Genomic DNA, 21,524 nt, shown 5'->3' on the forward strand with positions numbered 1-21,524 from the left:
GATTAGGGATAGTCAGCATGGCTTCATGTCTGGGAAATCATGTCTCACGAACTTGACTGAGTCTTTTTAGAGGTCGTAACCAAAAAGAACGAGGAGGGCAACAGGATGGATGTTGTCTACATGGACTTTAATAAAGCCTTTGATAAGGATCCGCATTGTAGACTAATTGGTCAAGTTAGATCACGTGGAATTCAGGAAGAACTTGCCAATTGGATACAAAATTAGCTTGACGGTAGGGTGTTGGTGGAGGAGGATTGTTTTTCGGACTGAAGGTCTGTGACCAGCTGTATTCCATAGGGATTGGTGCTGAGTCCACTTTTGGTTTGTCATTTATGTAAACAATTTTGATGAGAATTGAGGAGGCATGGTTAGTAAGTTTGGAGATTACACCAAATTGTTGACAGTGAAGAAGCTTATCTAAGCTTACAAAGGGATTTTGATCAATTGGGCTAATGTGCTGAGGAGTGGCAGATACAGTTTAATTTGGATTAATGCTAGGTATTGTTTGTTTTACCCGAATGTAAGGGCAGGACTTATACAGTTAATGGTAGGGCATTGGGCCTGGGTCGTGTTGTTGAACAGAGAGACCTAGGGGTTCAGGTACATGGTTGTTTGAAAGTTGCATCACAGCTAGACAGGATGGTTAAGAAGGCATTTAGCATGCTTCCCTTCATTGTTCAGTCCACCGAGTATAGGAGTCGAGACATTATGTTGAGGTCATACAGGATGTAACCAGAATGTTGCCAGGATAGAGGGTTTACGTCATAAGGAGAGGCTGGATAGGTCGGAACCTTTTTTTACTCCAACATAGGAGGTTGAGGGGTGACCTTATAGAAGTTTATAAAATCACAAGGCACATAGATAAGGTGAATAGCAAAGTTCTTTTCCTAGTGTGGGGGGAGTTCAAAATGGGGAGGCATATTTTTAAGGTGACAGGAGAAAGATTTAAAGGTGACCTGAGGGGCAATGTTTTCACACAGAGGGTGGTTCATTTGTGAAAGCACTGCCAGAGGAAGTGGTAGATGCAGGTACACTTGCAACATGTAAAAGCCAGAAAACAAGACAAGAACAGAACTGTCATGCTGGTCCCAGATAACTTTCTGCTCTTCACAGAGTGAAATCTTGTAATTACATGTGGAAATTTGTTTGTGATTATTCTCTCACAGCTCAAAGGATAGGTAAATGAAAAGGAAAGGTTTAACAGACAGGTGGGAATAGTTTAGTTTGGGAAACTTGCTTGGCATGGAAGAGTTGGACCGAAGGGTCCGTTTCCATGCTGTATGACTCGATGACTCTAGACTGTAATTATATGGGATTCAGCAAAACCACAACTGGAGGGAGTACTATGCTTAGCTTTGGTCTCCTTACCTCAGAAAGAGTAGTTATTTTAAATCAACCTGCTTGGACATTTCATGACACACCTCAAGCACAGCTGGGACTAGAACTTATGATTTTTAGCCCAGAGGACAGGACTCTTTGCCTCAAGAGGGAATCCAATGAAGTTTTATCAGATTGATTACATGGATAAGAACGCTATCTTATGAGGAGACAATGAGTTAAACTGGTTTACATTCTGTAGGATTAGCACGATGAGAACTGATCTTATTGAAACATATAAAATTCTTAAAGAGCTTTACAGATAGATGCTGGGAGAATATGTTTACTGATGACAGCCTAGAACTAGGGGTCACATTTCAATTACAAGTTTGATAACCATTTTGAATTGTAGGGAGGAGAAATTTCTTGACTCATATGTGAGAGAATCTTTGGGATCTTCCATCTAAAGGGCTGCAGATGGAAATTTCTGCAGTGTATTTAAGTTAGAAATCAATAATTTTTGGAAAAGAAGGAAATGAAGGTATATGACGATGCGGCATGATGTTGAGGTAGAAGATTAGGGTTAGGGTTATGAGCTTTGTGAATGGTGCAGCAGGCTCTCCTCCTTACATTCTTAGGTAAAACATTCCAAGAATCAAAAAGCTGCAAAAATGAAATAAACTTTGAACAACAACTTCAATACAAATCTGAACTGTACTCAGTGAATGTTCATTGAATAGCTTATCTGAACACAAAACAAAGTAAGTTTTTATTATCAGTTATTGAAATACGACAGAAACTGTTGAAAATTTTACTTGATATACCTGACTGAATATTCCTATCCGAATGGTTAAGAATGGGATACTGTTGCCAGAAAACAAGACAAGAACAGAATTATCATGCTGGTCCCAGATAATTTTCTGCTCTTCACAGAGTAAAATCTTGTAATTACATGTGGAAATTTGTTTGTGATTATTCTCTCACAGCTCAAAGAATTTCAAATTATATTTTCCTGAGCCAAAGCTTGAAAAATGTCATACTTTCACTGAGATCATTGGAAAAAAAAACATTTCAATTTCTTTTCACGGAACTTGCAGGCATAAATGCCATCGAAATACATTGCAACAGGAGTAGAGGAGTATGCCACTTGAGCCAGTTTGCCTATGAGATCATGGCTGATGTGACCAAACTCCACAGAACTACTGTTCCAACTCCGTTAACGCCTCCTATCAAGTTCAGATTTTATGAACAATCGATCTAGCATCTCTGGCCCATTGTAAAAGAGAATCCTGACCACCCATTGCAGAAGTGTTTCTTAATATCAATTCTGAAAGGCCTGGCTCTAATCTTTAGGCTACATCCCCATTTCCGAGACTCACCCATCGGCAGGAATAGTTTCTCTCCATTTAAACTCATGTGTTCCCAACAGTGTTTTGGAAATTTTAATTATATTGGCCATTAACCCTCATATTGCAGGAAATGCAATATCGCTTTGTAATTCGAGTTTAATGTCGTTCCAATAAATGTCCAACATTCTTACCAAGACTAATAGATGTAATGCCAGATCTGAACGCAGTATTCCAGATACAAAAACAGAAGTTTCTGGAAAAGCTCAGCAGGTCTGGCAGCATCTGTGAAGAGAAATCGGAGTTAACGTTTCAGGTCCGGTGACCCTTCCTCAGAAGATGCTGCCAGACCTGTTGAGCTTTTCCAGCAACTTCTGTTTTTGTTTCTGATTTCCAGTATCCGTAGTTATTTCGGTTTTTATGCGGTATTCTAGATGTTACCCAACTAGGTTCTGTATAGGATTTGAAGCACAACTTTTATTCCCCTTATATACCAGCCATCTCCAAAACAAAGCCAGATTTCTATGAGCTTCTTGTTTGTTTTCCGTACTTGTTCATGGCATTTTTATGATCCATGTATATGGACTCCTAAGTTGATTTTCTGCCACTGTTTAATTTTGCAGAATATACTCTATTCATTTTTGTTCCAAGGTAGATGACCTCATAATTACTCATTTGGAAATCCATTTGGCGTAATTTTTTTTCTATTCCCTCATGGGACAAGGGACTTGCTGGCTGGCCAGCATTTTTTGCCTGTCCCTGGCTGCCCTTGAACTGATTGGCTTGTTAGGCCATTTCAGAGGACAGTTAAGAGTTAACCACATTGCTATGGGTCTGGAGTCACGTACAGGTTCAACCAGGTGAGCATGGCAGATTCCCGTCCTTGAAGAACATTAGTGAAGCAGATGGATTTTTCTGACAATTGGCAATGGTTTCATGGTCATCAGAAGATTCTTAATTCCAGATTTTTTTTTTAAATGTTGAGATTTGAACTCAGATCCCCAGAATATTAGCGGAGTTTCTGGATTAATAGTCTAGCTAATACCACTTGCCATTGCCCACCCTGAGTTTTGTCCATCCACTTATTCTCATAGTAGCTCTGTAATTTTATACTGTTTACATAGTTATATGTTATACAGAGCAGGCATAATCCATGTATTTATCTTGGAATTTCATCACATCACCAGCAGAAGTTATTATTTGAAGGAGCCTTGCTTGGACAGCGATGATCGCTATCGAGCTTTCAACAATACCCATACAACCAAAAACTTCAAATATCTTGCAGCCACCAGCACAATCTCTTCTTCTTCAGGACTCAATCCTAATTTCTCCCTCAGTTTATCTTTCATAAATTTTAAAATCCAAGATCAGCACCAGTACTTCAATGATTTGCCAAATTTCCTGTTTTATTTTTCAGCCTTGGCAGTATCTTGAACTGGGATATTTTTCCTTCAATCTTGTTTCTCAATTTAAACAGTATTTCCAAAAACCAGAGCAATGGACGATCATTAACATTGTGTCCGAGGAAGTTGCGCTTATGTATGCGAAGATGATACAGTTGCTGCACCGTAGAATGATAGAGGATAGACGTTTCTGTCAAAGCTAAATTCCCAACCTTTGCTTTTCAAGCATAGGGAGGATACTGCCAGCCAAGAAAAGAAAAACAATGAGAGGAACTGATTCTCCTTTCTCTCATTCACTTCCAGCCATCTGCCAATGTCTAGTTTCTACTTAAACTGGTGCAAGCCTGAGATTTAGGGCTTCTGCCTTTTAAACCTCAGATAGCGCCCGAGATGGAAACACAAAGATTACAATAGAAAGAGAAAGACCAAATATTTTAACACGCTCCCCCATAAGAAAAGAGAGAAAGGAATTAAACTGTGGCTATAATCGAATATTGTTACCTGATACCATGTATACCTGGTGCTGAATAACATAGCAAAACCATGCTAAATCACAGTATTCTTCCCAGTAATTACATCAGAGTTCAAGTATGAATTGATATAGCTGTCAAGTACCAAATTTTTCCAGTTAAAGCTAAATTCCTGAGGCATAGTTATGAATTCTGTGGAACACATTATAATATTCCTTTGTGCCACAGGAATATTTGTTTTGAGTAATAATTAGAGTTATCAATATACTATTACAAAAGTAATATGATAATGTATGTCATCCTTTTGAGCTACACTTTGTGCTGCTGTAGTGTGAGAAAACTGAAGAGAATTCTTCCACTGTACTTTTCTGGCAATTCAAATATATTCACTCTGCTTTGGATAATGTGTCAAATAGTCAGAAACTCTGACCGAATTGTCAATAGTTGATGGTGTTAAAAGTTTGAAGGAGAAGTATCAATTCCTCAGAAAATTGACAGAAAAATCAGGTAACATAACCCCAATCCACTCTTTTCTGTTTTAAAACAGACAGCTTGGGAGCACAGGAGAGGTGGTAAGTGACCAACCTACTCTCACAGGAGGTTTGGCAATCACTGGAATCGTTTAAAAAGCTGTGTGTCGTAATTTTAATTCAAAGTTTTTCGCAATCCCGGAAACTGGAAGGAGTGGAGAAATGCCAGATCCATGCTCCTTCACAAACACCCCAACCATCTATCATTGAAACCCTTACCCCAACAATGTCCCACTTGCCCCTCCAGTCAACACTGGACTTGCACAACAGTCACTGCCTGGTAAAAACCAAAAGAGCTTGGGGATGCTGTAAATCAGGAACAAAAACAGAAGTTGCTGGAAAAGCTCAAAAGGTCTGGCAGCATCTGTGAAGAGAAATTACAGTTAACTTTCAGGTCCGGTGACCCTTCCTCAGAACGGTCACTGGCTGGTCACTTCCCAGCCTGACAGACGCAAACCAGTCAGTCAATCTGGTACGCTGCTGGCAGGAAGTCCATTGGAAATAAATGTCAAATAGATCCTGATTTTAAATTGCACAGGCCCTGGAGCAAACCGATATTTTGGGGTTCCTGTCCATAAACTCTTCCTATACTCTACCCCTCCTCTTTTCTGATAATGTCTTCTCGTTACCTGTGCCCTGTGGCAGTCAACAGAGAGCAAACCAGAAATGAGAATCACAACAGAGATTTCTTCTCATAGTCAAGGGCCACAAAGGATTAGCCCCACAGTAACTTTGACATGCCCAAGTGTTAGCTGGAAGAAAGCACCTCCACAGTTTTGGAAACAAACTTCACCTTCAACTGAGAGGAACAAAGAATGTGCTCCTGCTGAATCACAGCAGTACCCGGTTTCCTGAAAAACTCAGACTGAAACAAGAACATCTTTGATGTAGGAAAGCATTCCAAGATATTTCATAATTATCATTCAAAAACTTGACACTGAACCACAAAAGGTAGATATCAAGGCAGATGACCAAAAGCTGGGTCAAAGAAGTAGATTTGAAGAAGCAATTCAAAGTTGGAGAGACAGTTACAGTGACAGAAAAGTTTGGCCAGGGAATTCCAGATCTTTTCCCTTCAGGGATTCCAGGAAATAGTACAACTATGAGTTTAGAGTTACATGAATCTGAATAATGAGTTAAGTGTAGTACTGAAAGGGATTGACCACAAATAAAGAAATAAGAACTAAAGTTCAAAGGAGCTGCAAAATCACCAGAAGAGCACAATGCAAACAAAAACTGGAAGGTGGAAAGGGGGAAAAACAAGCTCATGAATTTAAAGTGAGAAAACAAGAATGAAAGATGAAAATAGAAAAGCTTTGCATTTATTCAGTAACTTTCATATCCATCACATGTTCAAAAGTACTTTTGAGCCAATTAAGTATTTTGAAATGTAGTAGTAACTGATGTTATGAAAGCAGAATAGGAATTTGAACCAACTTTTAGCTTCTGAACCTCATACCTCAGGGAGAACCAGCATTGCAAAAGATCTATGTGCTGCTCAAACTGTCATCACTGTATTGTTTCATCACATTCTCAGGAAGCACGAGAATTTTGAGACCTTTTCTCTCCGTGGATAATGGACACGTTTTTCTGGTTTCTTCACCTCACCACCATTTGTTGCTGTTATTAGTAATATCAAGCTGTGGCAGTCACTGTAAATCAATGCTCAACACAATAAGGCAGCCTTTACTTTATGTTTATGAATTTATTTTACATTTACACAGACCTTTTCCAGCTACTTTTTTTCTTACATATATTGTTCAAGAAGTGACTGAGAGCTGCATCATTTAATTCCATACTTGCTGTCACTGGATCACATTTGTAAATGAGTTTAATGTAGTCAGCTGTTGATAGTTGAAATAAGATATTCCTGATCAAGTCTCAAACCAACACCCCACAGATACTTTAGTTGAGTGCATAGGTTACTGTTTATCATAACAGATTTCACAGCTGAACGCTACTGTGACTTTTTTTCTATTAGGAATACAAAGGACGCAGGCTGCATATTGTGCTGTAACGTTCAATTAAAACATGCTCATCAAATGAGTTCTGGGCCTAGACAATGCTCACAAGAAACTGGGTCTCGTTTTTGGAGTCAGTTGTCAGCACTTGTCACACCTCACAAGAACAATGGAGTACAGGCAGTCAGTTACAGTTGTGGGCGGGTTCTGGGAATAGAGATGGGGTTTCTTGAATCGCACAATGGCGGTGGAGCCAATTAGCAGGAGTCCGGTTGCGGCTCACAGGGGAGTTTGCTGAATGGGGTGAGGTAACAGCCAGCTCAGATTGATTTCAGGCTGTTCTACTACCAGACAGCTGTGCTTTGTTCTGAATTTACACCCCAGATCACGGTGCAGTACCCATCAATTCCACCACAAAGGTTAAATAGTCGAACATCAGTCAAATATCTTCAGAGCCAACATTACTCTATGATCTAATAGGATTAATTTACATCTGATTGGCTATTGAGTAACCAATGAATGCCTAATATACGTTCTTCCAACCTAATACACAAGACTTGGCAGTTACTTGAGGTACATTTAATGTAATATTTAGACAAAATGTAATATTATTTATTTTTTCTGTTAATTTATTCGAACCCCTCAGCATAGTTTCATTAAATACACTCAGATGACTGGTACTTTCATCAGCAAGCCTATTAGCAGATTTTCACTTAAAGAGTAGCGGAAACAGACCCTTAAGTCCAACCGGACCATGATGACCATAATCCAAAACTAAACTTGCCTGTGCTTTGGCCATATCCCTCCAAATATTTCATCTCTTCTCTAAATCTACTAGCCATCTAACTCTGTCTCTTGTATGCCCTCAATGACATAAAGCTGAAAAATAAACAGCTTTTAATAACACCTTATGTATAAAACAAACAACCTCTCCATCCCCAAATAATTAATAATTAGCAAGTAATTTTTTTTTAAAAAATCCATCATATAAATCTTAAATAAAATCAAGCACTTGGCTTAGAATTACTGGCAGACTAGTTGAATGTAGGGGCATCCTGCTGAGTTCAGTCATGTCTTCATTTAATACCTAAACAAACTTAAGTTCCACTAGCCACAAGGTAGCAAAATAATCAATAATTTTACACTTCTCAGCTCAGCAGTACTGAGGCCATTTATAACAATCCTATTGCTGCCCCAGCTAAATACATGACATCCCATGTCACTTAAACCTCAGCTTCAAAGGGCAACGCATTTCCTAACTAAGCACCCAGGCAGTTTCCATTTTTGCTAAATTTCTTTTATTTCAAATTGCTAGCTCATTTCCAGTGGTGCTACTGATGGTTAGGCTTTGGTCTGAAGCAAAGTAGCCCTGCCTCAGAGCTAACATGGCAACAGTTTAAAGACATTGTTTGAAGTAAACTATGGGAAAGTAAATCCAGAAGTCAATTGCTGACTTATTATTGTTGCTGCTTTCAATTTCTCTTGATTAGGTGACCCATATGGTGGCTTGTCTCAACATATGTCCAGGTTGTTTGACAATCAAAATAGCAACTGAATTTTTTTGCCTTTTTTGCATTGCTTTTATAAAAGAAGGAATGCTCATTTGCATTTGCTCAAAAATATTTTGCAAAGATTTTTAAATCTGGATTTTGCTGTTTGGCAAGTAACAAACCATCCTAAAACTTTTATATACATTGATAAGAGGCAGCATTGGTTCAACAAGCTTTCCGACAAAACCAGGATACAGAGCAGTTTCAGGAGATACACCTGATACCTCTCATTGATAATTCAACCTATTTATTCACAGTTACATTTACTGTAGATTCCTTCCATCATATGGACAACGAACTGAAAAATGTTAAGAAATAATAATGGTAACAATCATAGAATCCCTACAGTGTGGAAGAAGGCCATTCAGCCCATTGAGTCCACGCCAAACCACTGAAGAGTATCCCACCCAAATCCACACCCCCTACCCTATCCCTGTAACTCTGCATTTCCATGACTAATCCACCTAACCTACACATCCCTGGACACCATGGGCAATTTAGCATGGCCAGTCAACTTAACCAATCTTTGGACTAATAAGGGCTTTTTTTTTGATGATTTAGATTTGAGGATGTAATATGTGTAAAACTGTCTCAAATGCAAAGTCATTAGCTCCAGAACTAATGACAGGGAACAGAAACTGCTACTTTGAGACAGCAGGGACACAACATCAATAGTTTCATTGTACTTTCCTGTACCAGTGATGGAACCCAGTTCTTTTTCTGCAGATTTCCTAATGCATTATAGTAGACTTCCAGATAGGAAAATGGAAGCAAAGAAACAAATGGATGCACTGAAAGAGGGAATTTTAGTCTTCCTAGATAAATGAACTGGGAGTAGGTCTGACAATACTGTACTATTGACAGGGACCACTACTCCATTTTGCGTTACTGGTACTAAAGAGTTACTGGCCTTGGACTGGTTGACATTCAGGAAGTGGGGGGTTTGTGGGAAGAAAGAAAATTGACATCTTCTTGTGTTGGAGGCCTGAAGCTCTCCATAATGTGCCTGATTACTCCATAATTACATGGGACCTCTTGGAGAGGAGTGATGCAGGGACCTTATAATGTCTATAACCAATGGGCGAGAGCATGGTTGTACTCAGTAAATTCCACCCAAAGTTTCATGTTGATGATATCCGAACCAAGGTCATCAGCCTAAAACATTAAGTCTATTTCTTTCTGACTTTGTGATACTGCCTGACCTGGACAGTGTTTCCTGCATTTTCTTATTTAGACTTCCAGTATCAACAGTGTTTTGGTTTTGGCATTATGTTCAATTTTGAGTCTGTTTGTAACAACTGTCAGTGTGTTTGTGATCTCAAAATGTATTAAATGCAGCTACTTATGTCTCAAAAAAATTCATGGCATAGCAGAAAGCAGTTTCCACAGCTTTTTCTGCACCTTGAATTTAATTTAAACCTTGTGTTAAATCCAGAAAAAAAAACTGGTCTACAACCTCACCCGGAAGTCAAACGTTTGGATATCCCTGAAGGATAAAGTTGACCAAAGCATGTCAACAATTCCTATCCACTTCAAGCTACTGTCATGCCAACAGAACGTGAGCCTGAATACTTAGTAGAAGTTTACACACCCATGAACGAGGAGAAATCTGGTTTGGCTAATGGAATGTGCATTATTCAACTGCTGCTTTACTGGAGATTGGACTTGGATGAGTCAGTAGCCCAGTATGTGAGGGAATTAACACACACGGTTAATTAGAGAGGACTTTTTCAAACACTTCTCTCACACTAGGTGCAATAATTTTATCAAGTTTGATTGAGTTCATCATTACTTGGAGTGTCTAACTCCAAATATTTCATACCTCAAAAGAAAAACCCAGTGACAGAAGCAATTAATTGTTACATGTAACAAATGATCACTTGTAACTGTTTGATTCAGTATGTTTGCACTCAAAAGAACAGTCTTAATGTGAGTGCTTTCTTGAAAGACTGCAAACAAGCACAACGTGTGAAAACTCCCGCCAGTGATTATTCTCAACGTGGTCAGTTTTGCAGACACTGGTTTTAGTTCTATGACATCAAAACGGATTTTAAAAAAAGTTACAGAAACTCAACATGCAATGAACCTAGATTTTCCAATCTTTTGAGTGGACTATGCCAATTTTGGAGGAATTGTATCTAAATAAAATAAGGCTAAACAATGTAGACAGACCATTCAGTGGTGAAGCTAAGAAACACTTATAAAGGGTGGTGGAAACTTGAAACTTCTGCAACGACAGTTGATGTTTGATCAGTTGTTGATTTGATATCCGAGATTTAGTTATCAAGAAGGTAATAAGGGATATACAGTAAAGTGGGATGCATGGAGTTAGGAAATGGACTTGGGCTAGGTAGCCCACTCTTGTTCCTATCTTTAATTTTTGTTACCTGCACAGCGTGTGCTAGAATTTGAACACACAGATGAATGTCAAGTATTTTAATTAGCTTAAGCCATCATATTTAACATTTTTAAATAACACACAGATATCCACTGTGGCAATTAGTTGAAAAATGCAATGTTCAACTGTGGCAGTTGAAGCTCATTTACTGCATTCATTTTATCACAGAAAACAGGATTGTACAAGTCAATAATACAAACCTTCTCAGTCAGCACTTGGCTGCTTTTAAGAACCTACTCGTTACTGCACAATGAACTACAATACCAAACCCTTTTCTGATGAAGGGTCTAGGCCCGAAACGTCAGCCTTTCTGCTCCTATGATGCTGCTTGGCCTGCTGTGTTCATCCAGCCCTGCACCTTGTTGTCTTGCATTATTATCTGATGTACAGACTGAAAAACGTAACTCATACTGTCTACATAGCTACTGGAAGACAGGATTCTGCGTATGATATTTCGTACCCACATGAAGCTTTGTTCACAGATTCCTCTTTCAAGCTGCTCCTGTGTTCAACAGGAAATGTGACCCTGGTCACCTGTCAAAATATACTGGGGCAGTGGGTGAATTTAATTGGAAAAAAACTGCCCACGTAAATAGAATGGGTACACACAATGGGCTCCTCCAATCATAGGCGAGTCTTTTCTGTGCTTGCTGTGTGGGGTATGGGGTGTGGGAGACGTTAGGACAGCATGGAGGGGGTGGGGGTGCGCCAGAAGGGAGCTACAAAGGTTGGAAAGGATATAAAAGAGCAGGAAAACATTTTAAACTCTTCAATAAGGGAATACCCAGCTAACTAGAAGAGGAAATGTGATGTAGGAAATCCCTTGCAAAATTGTATGCAGTCTCTCTCCTGTGGGAGAGTCTGGGTGCAGAAGGTATAACCACAAAGAAAAGGGTCACTCAGAACAGAGATAGAGAGGAATTTCTTTTCTCTGAAGGTGGTGGATCTGTGCCATTGTTTACCAAAGAGGGCAGCAGAAGCTGTATCATTGAGTATATTCAAGGCTGAGATCATGCAGAGGGTGGTACGTGTGTGGAACGAGCTACCAGAGGAAGTGTTGGAGGGTGGTACAATTACATCACTTCGAAAGGCATCTGGATGGGTACGTGAAAAGACATATGGGCCTAATGCTGGCAAATGGGACTAGATTAATATAGGATATCTTGTCGGCATGGACGAGTTGGACTGAAGGGTCTGTTTCTGTGTTGTACATCTCTGACTTTGACTCTATTAGACATCTTTAATCAGCGAAGGAATAAAGGACGACGGGGGAAAGGCAAGAAAGTGGAAGAGGATGATCAGATCAGCCATTGATCTCAATGAACAGTGGACCAGACTCTCTTGCCTGAACAGCTCGCTTCTGACCCTACGTTTCTGATCTCGAGTAAGCTACAGGAATTCAGCTGTACTAATATGTGGGGGTAAGGTGCAAATGTAATGGACTATTCTAATGAACACTGTGTCAACTGCATAACTTAATTCTGAACAGTTTTATTTCTTAAAGATTTGCACTTATGTCTTATTGCATCAATTGTAATGACTCCTCTGATGCAGATAAATACTTCAGTTGATCATGCGAGGGCATTTCACATCTTGTCCAATGCTGACAGCCCTGTGTGCTATTTAGAGGCAAAACAAGCGAAGATTCAAAGTTAGAAAAAATAGATAAACTGCTGGAAAAGTCTGATGGGCAACCATTAACAGCTTAGAAAATGCTGTGTCTGGAATGGTTAAACACACAACTGGCACTGAACCACAGGCAGCTGGTAGATCCAAGGTCTAATCTGACCATATATTTATTTAGTACAAGTGCAAATAAGCCAGTACTTCCAGTTACTTCAACACCCTCTAATTGGGAAAGAACAGGAATCAAGGAACAAGCAAGGAACTTGTTCATCCTCACTATCTAAAGTGTCCATTTAACAGCAAAAGCTGAGAAAATTAGGTCTGTACTTCGACTCTTTGGTAAGACATATGTTTTAGAACAGAAAAGATTTCTATTGCCCAAACTTAGACTGAAACATTTGAATGAAGTATTCACTGAAGCAATGTGAGGAGAGAAATGACACAGAAATCAAAGGCACAAAGAGAAAAAAATGAATTGATATTGGACAGCCTACACTGAAGTTCACTTTGGCAGCCACAAGAGTTAAAAAGGCTCAGTATCCCACTGATCTTAATTAAATTTACTTTCAAAATTAGTGCAAGGCAAATCTTAAATTGTTTCCACACTATTTTTCTCAGAACATCAGCAACAGGTAAGAATTGTCTTTGAGCAAATTTCACAAGAGTACAGAAGAATGTTGTATAAACATGAATTCAGATAATGATCAAATCTAGGTTACTTCTGGACTCAAATAGGAGAAGAATCTCTTTAATAAATCTTTATAGCTTCTTTAAACTGTTCCAGGTGTTTGAACTTTCATAAGGAAGGGCTGGGCGTTATCTTTGCCATCAACTCGTGGTATTCGCTGACAGATGTGAAATCTTATCAAGGAAAATGAGTGGATCTTTTTTCTTCTGTGGTTGTTGGTTTACAATTCCATCCAAGCGTTCTACTACAAATGTCTGTCTGTCTCCCCTATGGAAGCTTAATTTACTTTAACTCAATGTCTAAACATGTGGTAGTATCCAAAACGAGCATTCTGATAATGGTCGTTCTTCTTTATTGTGTGAGTTTTTCCTTAATATGAAGTATATTTCTAAAGGACAACCAGTGGTTTTTACTTCTACCAATACTTGGCTATTTAGTCATGCTGAATGTGAAGTTTTTATTAGCCAGCTAAATATCAAGGTTCTTCCAAACAATGCTTGGCTTTTGAATGAGCCCACATACACTGGAAAATAGTTTTGACTACCTTCAAAGATAGGAAAACACGGTAAGCTAGATTCTTGCAGTTATCTTAAGAAACATATCAGGCATGATTTCCTTCTTCACCAAGTGATGGATTTTCATCGCTTTCGTAGGAATGCAACACATTTCTAAATCCCTCTGTTCCTTTGTCTTCTTTATATTCTTCAAACGCTTGAAATCTAAATTGAATTTACTCTCTTTGATACCTTAGATCATAAGCTTCAACACTATGTTATCGGTCTTTTCCTAACCATCCTTCTTTACAAAGTTGTCAATGCTGCCAGGAAAACATTAAACAAATAATTAGAACATTGGTCTCTGTCACAGTTCAGAACACAGAACAAGAACCAGAGCTTACTGAATTAAAGTGCTTGGAAAAAGGAGCAACAATAACATTATGCTTTATGCTGGATTGAACAGAGCTGGATGGTCATGGAACCTTTGCATTTCAAAGGAATCATTTCATTTTCATTCGGAAATCTGCATGCATCCTGAAGTGGAATGAACAATTCACTTGGTAACAAAACTGGATTTTCTCATACACTTAAAAAAAAACTTATTGGCAGGGACTTCCCAAAGAATAACCCAAACAATTTCCCACTGACTGCACTCTCTCATTTAGTTGTCTTTCCAATTGACCAAACATTCACCAATACCTGTCAATGCAAAGCAGTTCCACTTCATACTTACATTTTAATTCACAAATTAATGAATGGAAGCCTGTTATGTCTAACTCACTCCCATATACCTTCATGGTTATAGTTTCCCTTCAAAATCATGTTTTAGAAACTAAATGATGGTTTTAAAAAAAATCTTTGTGAATGTGAGGAATCTCAGTGCCCCTGGAATTGCTGCTTTTCCGGGGATTTTCTGTTACCTATTGACCATATGTAAATTAGTTTTTTTTATTTAGTTCTCCTCTATTCAAAGCAGCTGATAATAAGAGCTTACTCATGGGTACAACTGATGAAAAATTTCCATGATTATGTACTTAAGGATTGTCAGCTTCCTACTGTACTCCTTATTCATATCTGGTTATTTATTATCCCATTACATTAGTTATTCACTATTCATACCATGTGAAGTTTCGCCAGTCCTATTCCTGTACAAACTGCTACCCAACAGCATTCCAAACAAAAGAAATGTTTGCCGAGTTGTTTTTCTTCCTCCATAATCCTATCAAGAAATGGACCCCAGCATAAACTCTGCTGAATCTCTTCCATTAACCCTTACACACTGTTTCCCTTAGAATTTCTAGTGAAGTTGTGATTTCATAGAATTGTAGAATCCCTACAGTGTGCCAGCAGGCCACTCAGCCCATCAAATCCACACTGGTCCTCTGAACAGCATCCCACCCAACTATCCCCCCTCAACTATCCTTAGAACCCTACATTTCCCATGGCTAATGCCTCTAACCTGCACATCCCTGGAAACTATGGACAATTCAGCTTGGCCAATCCACCTAATCTGCATATCTTTGGACAATGGGAAGAAACCGTAGCACCTGGAAGAAACCCACGCGGATACGGGGAGAATGTGCAAACTCCACACAGACAATCATCCAAGGCTGGGGTCAAACCCAGGTCCCTGGTGCTGTAAGGCAGCAGTGCTAACCACTGAACCACTGTGCCACCCCTGTTTCTTATCTCCACACACTTTTCTTAAGGTGTGGAATTTCCAGAGAGCTCATATTAAGTCTTAATGTATGCTGCTTAAGGTGATCACAACCGCTAGTAACTGGCAATGGAGTTCTAACTAATCCACAGATCAGTCAGCTGACTCCCAATGTTTGGAGCTTCTCAGTATTTCCAATTTACATGCAGACTGGCCAGATGAAATACGACAAGATTAAAATTGCTCAGAATCATCAAATTTAGCAGAGGACCAAAATGTGCAACTTGTTCGCAACTCTTGTAATGCATGGACAAATAAAATACTTTCCAAATTACAACATTTATTTGTTTTTCTGTGAATTGAGGGTTTAGGGAAATAAAATAGGAAACAGATTAGAACAGCAACAGGTCAACTATTCAATAACTGGAGAGGAACAAGCACAAAGTAATGCCACCAGGGTGAGCACACTGGTGAAATTTAACCAAGAAAAAGCACAGATGCCATTTAGGATTACAAACACTGGGGAATGCTCACCAGCCAGAGTGAAAGAGGCTGTGAGACCCTCTACCATGTCAAATTTAAATATCAGTGAGAACGATTTAAATCTCTGACACCTTACGTCAGATTCTACCAATTGTAATTAACAAATATTTTGCCCTAAACTATTACAGGAACCAGTTCAATGCTATTCAAGAGCACCATGGAAACCATTCTGATGCGTACATTGGCATTTATGGTAAAACTGACTGAAACCAGAGTTGAATTACATGTCTGCTTGGACTCCCTTATTCTCTGTACCCATCTCTTACACTGTGGTGGTATCTACTGTACAGAAGTTGTTGTGCTAAAACAGATAGTCTTGATGACAGACTGCTTCATTATTGTAAGCAAATTGGTACTCATTTCCTTTTCTCTTCCCATCTCATTTTTTCAAATTACATTCTTGACATTTCTGGGTATTTGTATAATTATTTGATGAAAAATGGATTCCGCACTCTGTGCTGTCCTCAGTAGATAATGTACTACTTTTCATTCACATGCTGGAGGCATTCTAGGTAAGACTCAGATGGGAATATTTGTAGAATGTCCACATGAATTTGCAATATCACATTGAAATAAAATTTAAACTTACTTCAGACTGAAAATAGTTGACATTTCAGTGACTGCTTCACGTATTCAGTAACCTACAGCCATTCCACAGCTAATGAGCATTATAGTAATATATATCTGGGAAATCCAATTTCAGAGGTGAACACTTTGGCACAACAACAACAACTTGAATTTATGAAGTACCACATGCATTAGGAACATGAGCCCCAAATCAAGAAAAAAAGGGGAGTGGAGGATGGTGTGCGGCAAAACTATTTGTTAAACAAATGAACTTTGAAGAGAATACTCAAGAAGGAAATGGATAAATGTAGACAGGAAATTAATGACAGGTGGATCAGACGGCCAAAGTCTACCCTTTCAGCAATAGAGCACAGAGACTGCAGATTCACAAGACCCAGGAATTAAACAATATTATTTGTCAGTAATATACACTCGTCTTATGAGGAGTTTATGCCACAGTCCACCGGACTGCAGAAAAGCCAAGATAAAATAATCACTTACATTGCTCGTCTCCCTACCGAAACTTTGAACTGTAAGATTGGTAAAGCAACTGCACATCAGTGTGTGGGAGACTCTGATCTTAAACTTGGGGTTTGGGCAGCGGTTGTAACCATTCTCACTCACCGCACACTACAGCCTGACTGAACAATCAGAATCACAAAGCAGTGTTGATGATATTAATGGGCAAAATTTGGCATGATAGTCTTCAAATGGATATTTTAATAGGGAGATCAACTACATTTGGCATGTGTTATTATCATCCCTGACAGCAATTTCAACAAACTTATTGAAGACAAGTAGAAATTTCTGCTGTCATTATGTTATTGGCCTTTCCTGCGATAAAACTTCATGGGTGTTATTTCTATAAGTTTGATAACTTCATGACTACTTTTACTGATACCAGTTTTGCAGATTTTTTTTAAGAGTGGCTCAGTGGTCAGCACTGCTGCCTCACATGCCCGAAACCCGGGTTCGATTCCAGCCTCGGGTGACTGTCTGTATGGAGTTTACACATTCTTCCGTGTCGTGTGCGTTTCCTAAGGGTGCTCCAGTTTTCTCCCACAGCCCAAAGACGTGCAGGTTAGGTTGACTGACCATGCTAAATTGCCCCATAGTGTCCAGGGATGTGCAGGCTAGGTGAGTTAGCTATAGGATATAGAGTTACAGGGATAGGGTGCGGGGATGTGGGTCTGGGTGGGATGCTCTTTGGAGGGCTGGTGTGGACTCAATGGGCCGACTGGCCTGCTTCCACTCAAGGGATTCTACAGTTAACGGAATTCAAATTCTGAATTCAAAGTGTTCACTAAATTAGACCAGGGCTATGGATTACCAATCCAGTAGCATGACCATTACTCACTCATGCCTCAATGAAAGTACCTTAGCAATGTTTTCCTACATATATTCCAGGAAGCAAACCCAATTTTCATTATTTTTCCCTGAAAACAGGCTGAGTTTTAAGTCACGTAAGCGCATCGTGAGTGATCATTAATGAATCAACACACCACATTCAAATACATCTTTCATTCAGGTTAAAACATTAGAATTTTTTTTGATCAAAGTTATGTGGTTCCAATGAGGTTATACAGTGTGTTTATTAAATGCTGCAGAGTTTAACTCTTTAGGATCACAATCTCAATTCATAAATCGCACATTAGTCCTGGCAGCTTGAAACAGTGCTTTCCACCAGGCACTGAATGTTTTTATATCTGCTTTCAATGAAAACAAAGCATAAATTCTACCTCACTGTTATCTTCCTGCCTTTTCAAGCAAGGACCTCAGATCATAACCCATTACACTTTATCATGAGTAGAGCAGCTGATGAATCAATTTTAAACAGGAAGCTGTAAATTTCCCAGTCACATTTTACACTAAAGCCATTTTAAAAAAAAAAGAAGCTGCAGGGATAAACAGTGCTGACTGCTTGGCAAAGGAAGTCAGACAAATAATATTATTAAACTACTGAACTTGACAACAGCCACATATTTCATTACTCTAATGAGCTGTTATGATGTTTTTAAGATGGAAGTTTAGATTAATCGCTGAACAACTTCAATCTCTTCAAATCAGACAGTCTATCCTGTTGGACTCTTCTGGTACTTTCCATAGAAACAAGCAGCCTCAAGTGTGCTGCTTGAATTTACACACAATTCATGTGCCAACAAATAATCCTCTGGTTATTGAACTATTAGTACTCAGTACAGTTCAGGTATATAAATGGCGCAGATAAGCACACAGGAATTTTAGAAAATCTTTGTTATTTCCCAGTTTGTCTGAAACTCTGATTATGGGATTAAGTTACCAACGATAAAAAAGGACCCAAATTTGATCCCCGATCAATGTGGAGTTGACTGACATCACATAAGGTAGTAACCTGGCACAAGAATTCCTGGGGATTGCTTAGGAAATAAAAAAATTCAGCCATGGTTCCTATATTCTGTGACCTTAGCGGAATGTGATCTTACCGCACTGCCAGTCAGTACAAAGTTAGTCTTGTCTGTGACCCTTTACAACAGAAAAGCCACAACAGCCCCAGTGATGAATAGCTCTTTTTGGCAAAGAGCAAAGTGTCAGTGGTGTCTATGGACCACACCCCTGTGAGATGTGCATCCATTTTGAACCAATTGGTTCAAATATACAATAGTATCTCAAGGACTTTTCTCTTTCTCCTAACATCCTCCAAAAGGGATGTGTGACACGTGCCATGCATCAGGTAGGCATGAAGAACTGACTAACAGCAGTCCTTCTCGTATTTATCCCCTTGTGCTTTGTAATCTCTCCCATCAAACATGCATCATCAAGCACAGGAGTGGGATTTTCATGAAATACAGATCAGGAACCTACAAACGCTGGCAGGGAACCCAAAAACGGACATTGGAGAAGCCGGCCATAAAGTGGCTGACTGTAGGAGGCACATTCAGTTAAGGATGGTGCCCGAATCTGAAGAGCCAATAAGAGGCAGTGGGTGCTGGGCAGTGATAAATCAGTGGCCCCACTACCAGAGGTGGGCATCGATGAAGTATTAGAGAATCATGAGAGTCATTGTAGAATCCCTACACTGTGGGAGCAGGCCATTTGACCCATCGAGTACACAATGACCCTCTGAAGAGCATCCCACCCAGAGCCACCCCTCCTACTCTATCCCTGTAACCCTGCATTTTCCATGGTTAATCCACCAAGCCTGCACAGCCCTGGAAACTATGAGCAATTTAGCATGGTCAATCCACCTAACCTGCACAATTTTGGACTTCGGGAGGAAACCACACAGCCACATGGAGAACGTGCAAACTGCGCACAGCCCGAGGATGGAACCCCTGGCACTGTGAGGCAGCAATACTAACCACTGAGCAAATATGCTGCCCTACGGTAGCTACATTTCTGGGGGTCACCAGACACTAAAGGAATAAATTAAAGAAGACCCCATCAGACATAAACCCACCACTGATAGAAATAGCCGTGGTTTCCACCTGTGTTTGGAGGAGAACCTCCTTTTATTGAATGGAGGCTCCAGCTCCGATGTCCATGCAGCCTGCCACTGGAACAACCTTCAGACGCGTCAGATACCTCTTGCACTGGAAAAACCAGGCAGTGGCCCCAGGAGAGTTGCCTTCAAGGGCTTCACCCGGTTACCTGCTGCAGCCAGCTATTAATCGCTCCCATCCTCACTGCGGCTCCAACACAATCCTGGGGAAGCAGGAACATGTCACACAGAGCCAGCTTGATGGAATCTCCTTCCTGTTTTCAGGACCCAGGCCTCCAGTCATGTTTTCACTGGCTACGGAAAATTCAGCAACAGACTCCCTTTGCTTCTGACTCTTACAGGAGCATATAACTGGACTACAAAATGAGGAGATATCCTTATGCATGATATAATTACCAGCAGGAAGGAACATGATTGAAATTTTAAAAACTGAATTAGCAGCACGCACACCCACCAGCTTCCTTATGCTGACTTCTCTTGGAATTTGATACAGGATATCTGTCAAAAATGATTCTGGAATGTGTGCTGAAATTCAGTTAAAGTTGTAACATAACTCTTTTATTCTTTATTTTATGAGTTAAGTTCATTATCTGTTCTCCAGACTATTTCCAGATTTTATTTCCTGTTTCCTGTCTCCAGTTCCGTTGCTTCCAACACAAGCCAATCAAGATCTGGAAATTCTGAAAATGTGATTTTAAATTTGCTGATTTATTCATAATAATACTCAAACTTCATATATTATGGATTAAATAATCACTTAGATTAAAACAGGTCCAGAATAAAGGTTAGGAGAAATAAGGCTAAATAACAAGACCATATTCAGTGTCAGCACAAAAGATTTCTGATATCAGCTGGCACTTCTAAAACTTCAAAGACACACTGAATATACACATTGAAAATACACAGGTAATATTGGCTGTTTATCACACAAGTACTTCTGTTTTTTTTTGTACTTTTTCCAAAACAACGAAACATTTGGAGGGATTTTAAACAGCTATGGTGTTTTTCTTTGTAGTTTTCCCACACACCGACACCATCCACTGGATGTGCGACATGGGCCTGCATCAGTTAGGGACCAAGAGCTGACAGGAGCAGCACAGGAGGACTTTACTGTCCACTATCTATCCCTCCCTGCTGTGATCAGAGAAATACAATCTCTTTTGTTCCTCCCCAATTTCCATATGAGACTGAAAACTTACCATGTGGACAAGCCAACAGGGCAGCACTTTGTGACAGAACAGAGAAACCTTGTAACTTGCAAAGATGTTGAGAGTGAGGGGAAAATGGATCAGGAGCACCACATGAACACCGATTTCTGGGGTTAGCTGCATTCTGTGCACATGTGCACATTTTGACTCCAACAGGTTCCTGGTCTGGAAGCAGCCTGATTGCAGGGAGTATTCCAGGGGAGGCTGCTGGAGGAAGAGGAGCATGGACAGCTGCAAGGACACTTGCCTTCCCTGTGAAGCTGTCCCTTACCTTCCAGAAGTCCA

At 39.7% G+C, this 21,524-nt stretch overlaps 1 protein-coding gene across 3 annotated transcripts in view; it reads right to left on the bottom strand.

The window, feature by feature from the left end:
- celsr1a (cadherin EGF LAG seven-pass G-type receptor 1a) overlaps window positions 1-21,524 on the bottom strand; it is a 306,739-nt gene that overhangs the window by 88,743 nt on the left and 196,472 nt on the right. The window lies entirely within an intron of this gene.

This window comes from Rhincodon typus, chromosome 22 (assembly GCF_021869965.1).
Source record: "Rhincodon typus isolate 14 chromosome 22, sRhiTyp1.1, whole genome shotgun sequence".
Lineage (NCBI taxonomy): Eukaryota > Metazoa > Chordata > Chondrichthyes > Orectolobiformes > Rhincodontidae > Rhincodon > Rhincodon typus.